Source organism: Chrysochloris asiatica, unplaced genomic scaffold (assembly GCF_000296735.1).
Source record: "Chrysochloris asiatica unplaced genomic scaffold, ChrAsi1.0 scaffold00030, whole genome shotgun sequence".
In the NCBI taxonomy this organism is placed as follows: Eukaryota; Metazoa; Chordata; class Mammalia; order Afrosoricida; family Chrysochloridae; genus Chrysochloris; species Chrysochloris asiatica.
In genome coordinates, this window is record NW_006408548.1 from 20,758,435 (window position 1) to 20,771,753 (window position 13,319).

Below are 13,319 nucleotides of genomic sequence, written 5' to 3' on the forward strand. Positions count from 1 at the left end.
AAATGGCAACTATATATGTGGACCTACCAGATAGAATACACAGGAATCTAAACAGAGTACATCTATAAAAGAGATAATGGAAAGGTCTGAATCATCAGTCAGATAACCCAACAACAGAGCAGGCCATTAAATGCTTATATGCAAGTTTAAGTTGAAATTAAAGACAAATTTTAAAAGTTTATGAGACTCAGTCTTGGAGCTGCTGTTGAGAAGTCAGGATTCCACTACTGCTTACAACCACCACTCGCCTGCCCAACATGCACTCCTGATTCCTTCTTCCTCCAAACCCAGAATGACAACTCTCAAGGATCAGCAGATTGAGATTTTTCTTAAGGAAGAACAGACTGCCCCCCACCCCCCAGGATAAGATTACAGATGTTGGCGATGGTGCTGTTGGCATGGCCTGTGCCATCAGCTTCTTGATGAAGGACTTGGCAGATGAACTTGCTCTTGTTGATGTCGTAGAAGACAAATTGAAGGCACAGATAATGGATCTTCAACATGGCAGACTGTTCCTTTGAACATCAAAAATTGTCTCTGGCAAAGACTGTACTGTAACTGCAAATTCCAACCTAGTTATTATCACAGCTGGAGCACATCAGCAAGAAGGAGAAAGTCATCTTTATTTGGTCCAGCGTAACATGAACATCTTTAAATTTATCATTCCTGATATTGTGAAATACAGCCCAAAATGCAAGTTGCTTGTGGTTTCTAATCCAGTGGATGTCTTTACCTATGTTGCTTGGAAGATAAGTTTTTCCCCAAAACTGTTATGGTAGTGACTGCAATCTGTATTCAGTGTGGTTCCATTTCCTAATGGGGGAGATGCTGGGAGTTCACCCCACTAGGCTGTCCTGGGTGGATCCTTGGAGAGTGTGGAGACTTTAATGTACCTGTATGGAATGGAGTGAATGTTGCTGGTGTCTCCCTAAAAAATCTGTACCCTGATTTAGACACTGATGCAGATAAGGAATAATAGAAACAGGTTCAGAAACAACAAATGGTTGATAGTACTTGTAAGATGATCAAACTGAAAGGTTATACCTCCTGAGCCACTGGACTCTCTGTGCAGTACTTGGCAGAAAGCATAATGAAGAATCTTAGGTGGGTACATCCAATTTCCACCATGATTAAGGGACTTTATAGAATTAAACATGATGTCTTCTTTAGTGTTCCTTGAATCTTAGGACAGAATGGAATCTCAGATGACTCTTAAGGATGAGGGCTGTCAGAAGAAGAGTGCAGAGACACTGTGGGGCATCCAAAATAGCTGCAGTTTTAAAGTCTGAGGTTGGACCACTTCATTGTCTAGGCTGCAAAAGGGTTTTAGTTCAAACCAGAAGAATGTGTTTACTGTGTGTTATGTAAATTCTGATTCTTACACTCAACATGCCTTGCCCAGTGTATTTTCCCAATCACATCCTGGACTCCAATGTGTAAATCAATATTGCATGTCTTGTGCATAATTGTCCTAAAAGATCTTATTTTGTGTACTGTATTTATCAGAATTGTTTACATTGCAATATAAAGTAAGAAGATCTACATATAAACAGTGTAACTATCTGTCATACTAACTAAAACATCCAATAAACCATGAACAGTGGATAAAAAAAAAGTACTACTTTGAGTTGTTAAGTGTTTTTGAGTTGGGTCTGACCCATAGTGGCCCTGTAAAGGGTTTCCAAGGAATGGCTGGTTAAGTTTAGAAACCATCTCAAAAATAGATTTGGCACATTGAACAATAATGACCAAAGACTAGTAGACAAATTGTGTGGTAACATCAAGAACATCATACATGAAGAAAGCAAAGTGTAATTAAAAATATAGGAAAGAAACAAAAGATGAAGTGGATATTAGAAAACACCTTTGAATATGAAGTAGCTTAAGTGAAAGAAAAAAAATGATAAAGTAAAAGAACAGAAGAGATTTTAAAAAGCAGTTCAAAAAGACACAGTAAATTACTGTAATGAAATGTGCCAATACCAGGAATTAGAAAAACAAAAGTGAAGAGCAGTTTCAGCAGTTTTCAAGCTGAGAGATATGAAGAAAAAATTCAAGACTTGCATTGCAATATTTAAGGTTTCTCTGGGCAAAATGTTGAATGATGCAGGAAGCATTAAAAATGGATGGAAGGAATACAGATTGACTGTAACAAAAAATAACTGATCAAAACTCAGCCATTTCAGGAGTTAGTATATGATCAAGAACTGAAGAAAGTATGTTGTTTATGTTGTTGTTGAATGTCGTCGAGTCAGTTCTAACCCATAGTGACCCTGTATAGGGTTTCCAAGGAGTGACTGGTGAGCTTGAACTGCCGACTTTACAGTTCAAATGGCTTTGCAGTCTGGCACATTAACCCACAGCACCACACGAGTATATGATCTGATAACTACAGTACACAAAATAAGATCTTTTAGGACAATTATGCACAAGACATGCAATATTGGTTCTGAAGAAAAGTCCAAATTACACTGAAGGTTTTGGTGAAATCAAGGCTCTGGGAATTGAAGGATATTGAGATGTTTCAGTAAGGTAAACAGGGGAACACTGAGACAGGTTTGCATAGGCTAAAAGGGACAGAGGTAAATAGAGATGCATGCTCAACCTTGGAACAGCAGGGCTCAGTGATATAGGGATCGTGGCATAGTCTGAAAAGGGGTAATAATACTAAGATGCTTCATTGTCTTATGGATATTGGTTTCTCTTATCTACTATTGTAAAATAGATACTTGAGTGGGATAGAAAGAATGTCAGGGAACATGATTACAGAAATTTTGTAAGCCCGTCTTCAGCCTAAAAACTGGAATACCTAAAAGGGGCACTACAACTTGCCCAGTGAAAATGGCCTCTTGTGAAGCCTTTGCAGTGTATAGGACCTTAGGTAGAATACTGAGCCCCATCCAGAACCTTCTGAGGTGGGACATTCCCTCTAGAAAGGATAAGCAGACCAGCCTGGAACAGTTAGAGAACAGAAGGTCCATCTTCAAAGAAAGATCATCAGGAAACACCCAAAACAAAAATGGCAGTATGATTGGCTACTACAAGAATAAGCAAGTTGTTCACGGGGAAACCATCAAAGCAAGCAATCAAGTCCTTTAGGACAACCCCCCCTCTAAGATTGAAATGCAAGGAGAACACATGAGCAGGCATGTAAGTTTGCTGGCCACCGCATTGGTCTACTTGTGAATGGAAGAGGAGGGGTAAAGGCAGCAGTGAAGAAATGGGCTGAGCTCAACCACATTCCATAGACTCCCGTTGACATGGAGATGAGAGAGAAAAGTGGCAGGGCTGGTTTGTCCAAAATGTGGTTTGACCTGGGGAAACCTGAGCCTGTGGACAAGGACATAGCCATGGAGGGCTAGTGCTTAGAGTGAAGCATTCAGCTGATATGAAGTGAGGGGACACACACAAAAAAACACCCATATTTGCAGGTAGTACCCATATGACCTAGCCTTGATGGCTTAATGATCAAAACTCGACTAGAGGAATATTTAAAAAAAATTTTTTTTGATAAAAGAAATGAGGGTAAATTGCTACAATGTGATGAACTTAACCTATATTCAGGGATGTAGTAGCTCAAAATACCAACAGAGAAGGAAGGAGTATTCACATCAAATATCAATGCTTTCCCCTCTATACAGGGTAGATAGGGATGGGCAACTTAGATATTAACTACCTAAAATCAGGGGACAATAAGGCACGGAGTGACTGGCTTACCGGTTTTCAACAGTGAGTATAGTTTAAAAGTGCAGGGGAAGATACAGTCCCCATTAAATAGTTTTCATCTTTTCTGTATGGGTTTGGTAAAAAGAGATGGGGATAATATACTTATGATCGAATAGTGACAAATTGTGACTGTCACAATTATAAAGGTAAAAGTTTTGTAACAAAAGTGGGAGAGTAGTTAATCTTACAGTCCAGAAACAAAGTACCCGAGGACCATCAAGGGAGAAGAGCCCAAGCAGAATGTAGGACCTTATCCAGAGAAGCAGCAGCATCAAAGATGAAGGCAGAGATGGGGACATGGAGAGAGGGAGGGAGCAGCTGAAGACTCTAAATTCACGGAATTAGAGGGACTGAGAGCTGGCAGCCAGGAGGCAGGCTTGCATAATGTGCCCTTTGGTGACTTAAATTATTATATATGCCTGGGTGTTTTTAAAAAAGATAATAAAGCACAAGTAAACATCGTTCTGGTATTCTCTATCTTCAGCCAAGATCCATCTGATGTCAGCAATAATATCCCTTGTTCCACAACCTCATCTGAATCCAGCATGAACTTCTAAAATTCTCTATGTATGGTTACAGCTGTTTTTGTAGTATCTTTAGCACCATCTTACTTGCATGTAATATTAATGATATTCTCCAATGATTTTCAGTCTGCTGTGTTCCTTCTCTTTGGAATGGGCACAAATATGGATCTTTTCCAATTATTTGGCTAGGTGGCTATCTTCCAAAGTTTGGGGCACAGATGAGTGAGTGCCTTCAGTGCCACATTAGTTTGTTGAAACATTTAGATTTGTATTCCATAAATTCACAGGTCCTTGTTCTTTGCCATTGCCTTTAATGTACCTTGGAATTCTACCTTCAGTATCGTTGACTCTAGATCATATACTTCCACTTGAAATGGTTGAACATCGACCATTTCTTTTTGGTATAGTGACTGTATATTCGTTCTATCTTCTTTTGATGTTTTTTCCACATTAAAATTTACCCATAGAATCCTTCAACATTGCAAGTAGAGGCTTAATTTTTTTTCTTTATTTCCCTTAGCTTGAAGAATGCTGAGCATTTTCTTCCCTTTTGGTTTTCTTATTCCAGGTCTTTGTACATTTCATTATAATATTTGACTTTTTCTTCTCAAGATGCCCTTTAAATTTTTCTGTTCAGTTCTTTACCTCCTCATTTCTTCCATTTGCTTTAGCATCTCTATGCTGGAGATGCTGGAGAACAAAGTTTAGATTCTCTTCTGAAATCCATTTTGATCTTTTCTTTCTTTCTTGCCTTAATAACCTTTTGCTTTTTTCCTGTATGATATTCTTGATGTCATAACACAACTCTTCTTGTGTTCAGTCTTTAGTGTCTAATGCATCACATCTGTTCTTGAGATGATCTTTAAATTCAGATGGGCTATGTTCAAGGTCATATTTTGTCTCTCATGCACTTGTTTTAATTTTCTTCAGCTTCAGCCTGAACTTGCATAGGAGCAATTGATGGTCTGTTTCACAGTCTTCCCCTGGCCTTGTTTTGACATGGAGCTTATGATATGCAGCTTTCCTGCCATCTCTTTCCACAGATGTAATCCACTGAATTTCATCGGATGAGGTTCATGTGTATAGTCATCTTTTATGTTATTTAAAAAAGGTATTTGCTATGATTAAGTCATTGGTCTTGCAAAATACTATCATGTGACCCCAAGCATCATTTCTTTCAACAAGGCCATATTTTCCAAGTACTGATCCTTCTTTGTTTCCAACCTTTGAATTCCAATCACCAGTAATTATCAATACATCTTGATTGCATGTTTGATAAATTTCACATTGAAGAAGTTGATAGAATTCTTCAATTTTTCATGGTTGGTACATAAATTTGAGTAATCATAATATCAACTGGTCTTCTTTGAAGGTATATGGATATTTTTCTATCCCAGAGTACATTGTACTTTAAGACAAATCTTGATGTGCTCTTTCTGATGATGAATGTGATACCATTCTTCTTCAATTTGTCATTCCCAGTATAGTAAACCATGTGATTGCCAGATTTGAAATGGCCAACACCAGTCCATTTCAGCTCATTAATGCCTAGTATATTGATGTTTATGCATTTCATTTCATTTTTGACAATTTCCAATATTCCTAGATTCATACTGCATATATTCCACGTTCCAATTATTAATGGATGTTTACAGCCATTTCTCTTTATTTTTAGTTTTGTCCTATCTATAAATTAAGGTCCTGAAGGCTTTACTCCGTTTCAGTCATCACAGTCAACTCTTAACCCAACTGTATTCTGAGTGCTTTTCAACTAGAAGGGCTCATCTTCCAGCACTATTTCTGACATTATTCAGGAGCACTTCATCTTGTTTTGATATTCAATAATCTGCTGCTGACAGTATTCCTCTGCTATTCAATAAAGTTTCCAGTGATTAATGAGGCTTTCTGCTTCCATAAAGATTTGTTGTTGTTAAGTGCCATGGAATGGGTTCCAACTCATAGTGACTCTGTATAGCGTTTCTGAGGAGCACCTTCTGAATCTGAACAGCCAATCTTGTGGTTACTAGTCCAGCATTTATTCTATAGTGCCACACAAGGTTTTTAAAATAGTTGTTCTTGTGTGCCATGGAGTGTGTTCTGATTCATAGGGCCCTTTTTTAATCTTTGTGGAGCAGAAAGCCTTATCATTCTCCCAGAGAGAGACTGGCAGGCTAGAACTAACTACTTTGTGGTTACCTGTAGCATCATCACACTCCCCATAAAGATTTATAGCCTCAGAAAGCCTATACAGTACCGCAATGTGTCGAAATGGCAGCCAGTTTTTTTCTTTTCTTTTTTGTTTTTGTTAAGTGCCATCTTGTCGGTTCCAATTCATAGTGACCCTTTATAGGGTTCCCAAAGAGTGGATGGTGAGTTTGAACCGTATGGAGAAAAATGTCCAATTTCTCATCATTAAAGTAATGATCTTCTTTATGAAGATGAGTTGAAGTTTCCTCCTGTTCATAGTTTGCTGAGAGTTTTTATCACTAATGGATATTGGATTTTTTCAAATGCCTTTTCTGTAGTTTAATTATTAGGATAATGCTTGCCTCATACATGAATTAGGAACTTTTTCTCCTGGAAGGGATTATGGAGAATAGGTATTACATTTCCATAAATGTTTGGTGGAATCATTTACTAATTATTAATTTAACTTCTTTAATGGGTATGTTGTTGTTGTTGTTACGTGCCATCAACTTGGTTTCTACTCATGGTGACTCTGAATAGTGTTGCCGAATAGCAGCTGGTGGGTTTGAACTGCTGACCCTGTTAGTAGTCAAGTGGTATCCTTCAGTATTACATCAGGAGTCTTTAATAGGTATAGGGCTGTTCAGGTTATATATTTGTCCTTCTGTTTGGGTTTGGGTAGCTGGTGTCTTTCAAGGAATTGCTCCATTTCATCCAAGGTATCAAATTTGTGGGCATAGAGCTATTCATAATTATCCTTTATTATATAGGTTGGCAGTTCAAATTGCTCCTTGGAAACCCTATATAGGGTCACTATAAGTCAAAACTGACTCAACAATACTTAATAACAACAACAACAATCAACAATAATTTCATTTCTGATATTAATATATTTTAGTTCTTTCTGTTTTTCCCTGATTAGCTGCCTAGAAGGTTCATCAATTTTATTGATCTGTTCAAAAAGCAAGCTTTTGGTTTCACTGATTTTCTCAATTATACTCCTGTTTCAATTTCATTGATTTCTGCTTTAATTTTTATGATTTATTTTTCTTCTTTTTTACCTAAGGCTTAATTTGCTCTTATTTCACTAGTTTCATTAGTTGAAATCTTAGGTTATTGAATAAAGATCAATTTGTCTTTTCTAACATAGGTACTTGATACTATATAACTTTCTATGCACAGGCTTTGCTAAATCCCCATGTTTTGATAATCATATATTTATTTTTATTTATTTCAAAATGTTTTTAATTTCTTCTGAAAATTCTGTTTTTGATCATGGGTTATTTAGTAGACTGCTGTTTAATTTCTAAATATTCTGGAATTTTGAAGCTATTTTTCTATTGTTTATTTTTAAAATATAATTTATATTGTAATTTGAGAAGATGCTTTTTTATGATTGTATTCTTATATATTTGTTAAGGTGCTTGTATAGGTCTTAATATGGTGTATTTTGGTGAATGTTCCATGTGAGCTTGAAAAGACTCGGTATGAAGATTATACGTTTGTTGGATTGAATGTTGTATAATTATCAGTTAGATCAAGATGGTTGATGCTAAGTACCATAGAGTCGGTTCCGACTCATAGCGACCCTGTTCAGGGTTTCCGAGGCTGTAAATCTTTACAGGAGCAGAACGCCTCCCGCGTTCTTTCTCCCGCGGAACCACTGGTAGCTTCGAACTGCCGACCTTGAGATTAGCAGCCCGATTCGTAACCACTACGCTACCAGAGAACAAGATGGTTGCTAGTGCTTTTCAATTTAACTCTATCCTTAATGATTTCTGCCTGCTTGATCACTCAAAGAGGTTGTTGAAATCTTTAAATATAGTAGAGTTGTCTATTTCTCCTTTTTGTTATATCAGGTTTGCCTCCTGTAATTTTCATGCTCTTTTATTAGATGCAAATGTTTAGGATTGTTGTCTTTTTGGAGAATTGACCCATTTAGCACACTATGTGATTTCCTTTTTTTTTATCCCAGATAGTTCACCTTGTCTTGAAGTTAACTTCTCTGGGAATTAGAATATGAGGAGGCTTGGAAAAGTTCTTGGAATAATTCTATCATCTTTTCTTTTCTATTATCTTTTAATTCCATTTTTCCTTCAATTTTGCAAAGACCTCCTTGTAACTATTCCAGATTTATTTTGATTAGAATTGCATGGTATGTCTTTTCTCTTTCCTTTCCTTTTCACCTGTATAAATCTTTATATTTGAAATGAGATTCTTATAGATAATACATGGTTGGATATTGCTTTTATCGACTGTGTCATTCTCTTAATTTATACATTTATACCACTCACATAGAAACTGGTTATTGTTATAGCTGAATTCATATCTACCATGTTTATGACTTTTCTGTTCATAGTCTGTTCTTTGTTTTCTTCCCTCCTTTATCTGCTCCTGATTTTTAATTGAACATTTGGTGTAATTACATTTTATCTCCTTTCTTAGCATTGTCCTTGTGATGTAACTCAGAATTTAATTTTCGGTTTGTTTCCTTTTTAGTTTGTCTCTCACCCACTCCACAACTCCTATTCAGGTCTTTTTCCTAGTAATTAACAAATCAGGGCTGGCTGTATCCATTTTTGCACTGCCATTTGGTTTTAAATGGAACTTAAAACCTTAGATATGGCTGAGCAGATCTGTGCACATGCATAATAAAACCCTCTGGGTGTTGGGGGGTTGGTGTCCACTAGCTCAGGCACTTCCTCTAGTCACCAGAATGGAGGCGCACAGACAGTGAAAGACCAATGAACAGAGACAAAAATAAAAAAAGAACGTCCACACCTTTATATCCAAGGATGGGTCAGACATCCGAGGTGGGAGCGCTGCTCTGATCCCTCACCCACTCTGTCTTGCTCAGGATGGCCACTCCGGGAGCCTCTGGGGCTGGCTGATGAGAAAATACCAGTTTTCTTGTTTCTGCTACAAATTCCACTGGCTGTAAACCTTCGGACTTTCTATATATTACTTTATATGTAGTTCAGAATTCTGAGACCATCTCCTGAACCTGCTTTGTATGGTGTTGTTGTTGTTGTTAAGTGCCGTTGAGTCGGGTCCGACCCATAGCGACCCTGTACAGGGTTTCCAAGGGTGTAAATCTTTACGGGAGTAGAAAGCCTCATCTTTCTCCCGCGGAGCAGCTGGTAGTTTCGAACCGCTGACCTTAAGGTTCGCAGCCCGATTCGTAACCACTATGCTACCAGAGCTCCTTAGTCTGTGTTATTTGCTGGTGGTGGTTTGCCCTGGACTTCTCCCTAATCTTCCATTAAGCCCCACCTTCTCAAATTCTGCCTAATGATTATATTTTTCACGTGCTTTTAAAGTTGTCTGAAATAGGCAAAACCATTCTGACACATACCCTCTGCTTTGGAAACTCATTTAGGAACAACAGCTATTTTGCAATCTCAGGATGAATCTGAAGTTTCTTCCGCAGGCTAGGATTTTGATGGAGGAACACTTCTTACCTACTGTCATAAATGACATTTTTCCTGACACTGAAGTGACTTGGAACAGGTTATAGAAACTGTTTTGAAATTCTGGAAAGCAAAGTTGGTCAAAATCTCAAGTAAGTTTCACTTTTTTTTTCCCCTTCAGTTTTTTGGTTCTTATTTGAGAAGAAGAAAAAAGCTTACATAAACTATCATCTTTTAAAAGAATCAAATCATTTTGTGTAAAGAAACCAATACCAGAGAATTCAAATTCATTAATGTTCTATTCAGATCTGCTAATTTTCGGTTATATTGGATCGATTTTAGTCTCTTGTGTCAATCAGGAATGTGAGGCTTGTAGGCAAGCCCAGATAATCATTAGAGGGTACTCACTGGAGCAGTAAAATGCCTACTATGTTACATTTTCTGGAAGTCACACAGCTCAGTCTCTGAAGAATATTCTTGTAATGGAGATGAAAATAAAATGAAGAATGAACCGGGAAAGCGTTAAGGAAAGAATTCCTATGGCAAAGAATTGAAATCAATGTGCTCACTTCTTCCTGAACACTAGCACTTGTAGCTTTATTCAGTGCTGTGTTTGTTTTTATGACCCACATAATATTTCTCCCACAAAAGGAAGAAAGCTAAGATCAGAGACATACTGGGAGTGTAAGTGATTTCCCAGCTGTCAGAAGTTAAGAATCACCTCTGGGTTACAATGCATTAAAGATTTTTTCCAACTCTCAAATTTCTGATGATCAATCAGTACCTCTGTACAATGGAAACTATTCCATAAAAAGGAAGCTGGAACAGAAAGCTTCTTGTAAAAAATATATCTAACTGAAAAAATAACATACTCAGGCTTGGTAAATTAGCTGTTTAACTTTTCAATGCTGGAATATAAAAATAGGTCAAGAGCATATTAAAATAGTTCATTGTATGAGTTTTTCCCAATGTCTAACATGGATAAACCTGAAAAAGCATGTCATAGATAATATGGGTCTTGTTCTTAGGACGTTTCAGCTGTAACTAGATAGGTTCAATATGGCATTCATTCATAAGCCTGTGGGTGGTAATGGAGTTCTTTTAAGTCACTCTTTCCTTTCACTCAGACTCACCTGCTACTCACTTTTTATATTAATAATCAATACCTGTGGAGAAGGTAGGTGGTGGTACTTCTGAGCCATCCTGTACTAGATACTTGCTAGACTGTAGTGGTTTCAAAAGTTGTAGTTCTTTGGCTACTTCTAGGCTGTTTTGAAGACTCTGGTGTGAAACTAAGTCATGGCAATAAAATGGAGAGGGTCCTAAAAGGTTAAATTAAAACAAATGATATGTCCTCTACTTAGTGCAGTATTTTTAAAAGTTGAATTAGTTGGTAATTTTTGAAATTGGAATTAGTAGGTAAGTTTGTACAATTGGAAGATTGTACAAAAAAATCCCAAGTCTTCATCTTCCCTTTAAAAATTGGAAATGTGTAACTGTAGGGCTACATTCACACATGACCATAACAAATATTAATAAGCAGGGACTACCCTCTTCTGAGGGCTCAAGGGCTTTCAAAGGCAAACAGTAGCCGATATTTGTTACTTTTCTTACCTCTAGTCAGCATTCTTGGTCTACTTTACCTGCCTGGATCTGGTAGGAATTAAGGCTTGAGGGCCCTAAAATTGATTAATGCAAATTTGCTTTGTTAAGTGGAAACAGCTGTTTCGCTACTGCTGCTTTTAAATCATCAGCCCTAAATTTGCAGAAATACAGCTTCAAGGTTGTTCTATCTTCACTTCCCACTTTGTCCAGTTGGCTGTTTGCCATCATTGAGCAATGATCCATAGTACCATGGAGTGGCAGAACAACAAACAACTCTGTTTTAGAAGAAGTATAGCCAGAATGCTCCTTCAAAGCCAAGGTGACCAGACTTCATCGCTTGTTCTTTGGACGTGTTTCCAGAAAGCGCTAAACTCTAGAGAAGGGTATCATACTTTGTAAAGTGGAGGGTCAATGGAAAAGAAGAAAATCCCCAGTGATATGGATTGACACAGTGGCAGCAGCAATGGGCTCAAACATAACAACAGTTGTGAGGACAATAGTTGTGAGGATGGCACAAGACTGGGCACGTGTTAATTTCTGTTGTGCATAAGGTCACTGTGAATTGGATCTGACTTGATGGAATCTAACAACAACTATAATATACATCATAGTTGTTGTTGTTGTCATTGCTAAGTCCCGTCATGTCAGTTCCAATCCATAGCAACCTTATATTGGATTTCCAAGGAGCAGCTGGTGAGCTTGAACAGCTGATTCTGCAGTTCAACCAACTTTGCAGCCCAGCACACTAACACACAGCACCACATGAGGACTCCATACATCCTAGTTGTTGTTGTTGTTATGTGCTGTGGAGTCAGTTCTGACTCATAGCAACCCTGTACAGGGTTTCTGAGTCTGCAAATCTTTATGGGAGCAGAAAGCCTCATCTTTCTCCCATGAAACAGCTAGTAGTTTTGAACTGCTGACCTTACGGTTCACAGCCCAATTCGTAACCACTACGCTACCAGAGCTCCTATACATCCTAGAGCAGTAGTTAAATTAACTAACACCAGAGAAGAGAGGTGCAAGAGAATTTTGTGTGAAGATGTATTTCCTGTGGGTGTCTTGGATATGACACATCGAAGGAAGCAGTTTCAGTCAGGAGAAAATGCAACAGCCTTTTTGGAGGACACTTTACTAAGAGGTTATAAAAATTCCTAACAGCCTTGTATGCCCTTTGACTCAATAGCTTTTTTCAAGGAACATAATATGAAGAAAGAGGCAGGTATGATCTCAGGTGTTTATCATGGTGTACATTAGAATAGTAAAAAATTAAAGTTTAGAAAGAATCTAAATATCCACAATACCACAAAGTGTGAGTTCAAGCTATGCAGCCGCTGGAAACACTGTTTAGAAGAATATCTAGTGTTGATACAAATATCCATGATGTACTATAACATGGAAAAGGCATTAAGATTCCAACTTTCTGAAGTCAAAATGTTTTTGGATACATAGAAGAAAAATATAAACAAAATGGATGGTTTTATACCTGATTACTGTCTCTCATATTTTGGACATATTATCAGAAGGGACCAGTCTCTGAAGAAGGACATCATTCTTAGTAAAGCAGTGGGTCCGTGAAAAAGAGGAAGACCCCTCAGGAGATGGACTGACACAGTGGGAGCAGCCATGGGCTCAAACATAATAACAATTGGGGAAATGTACAAGCAGAGTTTCATTCTTTTGTGAATAGGGCCTCTATGAGTTGTAACCAATGTGAGGGCACCTGAAATAGAAACAGTGGATAGTAGTTACTTAGACGAGTGACTTTTATTTTCTCTTTTTTTCCCCTATAATTTACAATTTCTGCCATGAATGGTGTGAATTTTAGAATCAGGAAGGAAACAAACAAATGAAAAGAGTGTACTTA

At 37.6% G+C, this 13,319-nt stretch overlaps 1 pseudogene; it reads left to right on the forward strand.

The window, feature by feature from the left end:
• The first annotated feature begins 292 nt into the window (after window positions 1-292).
• LOC102830546 lies at window positions 293-1,289 on the forward strand (annotated as a pseudogene).
• The last annotated feature ends 12,030 nt before the right edge of the window (window positions 1,290-13,319 follow it).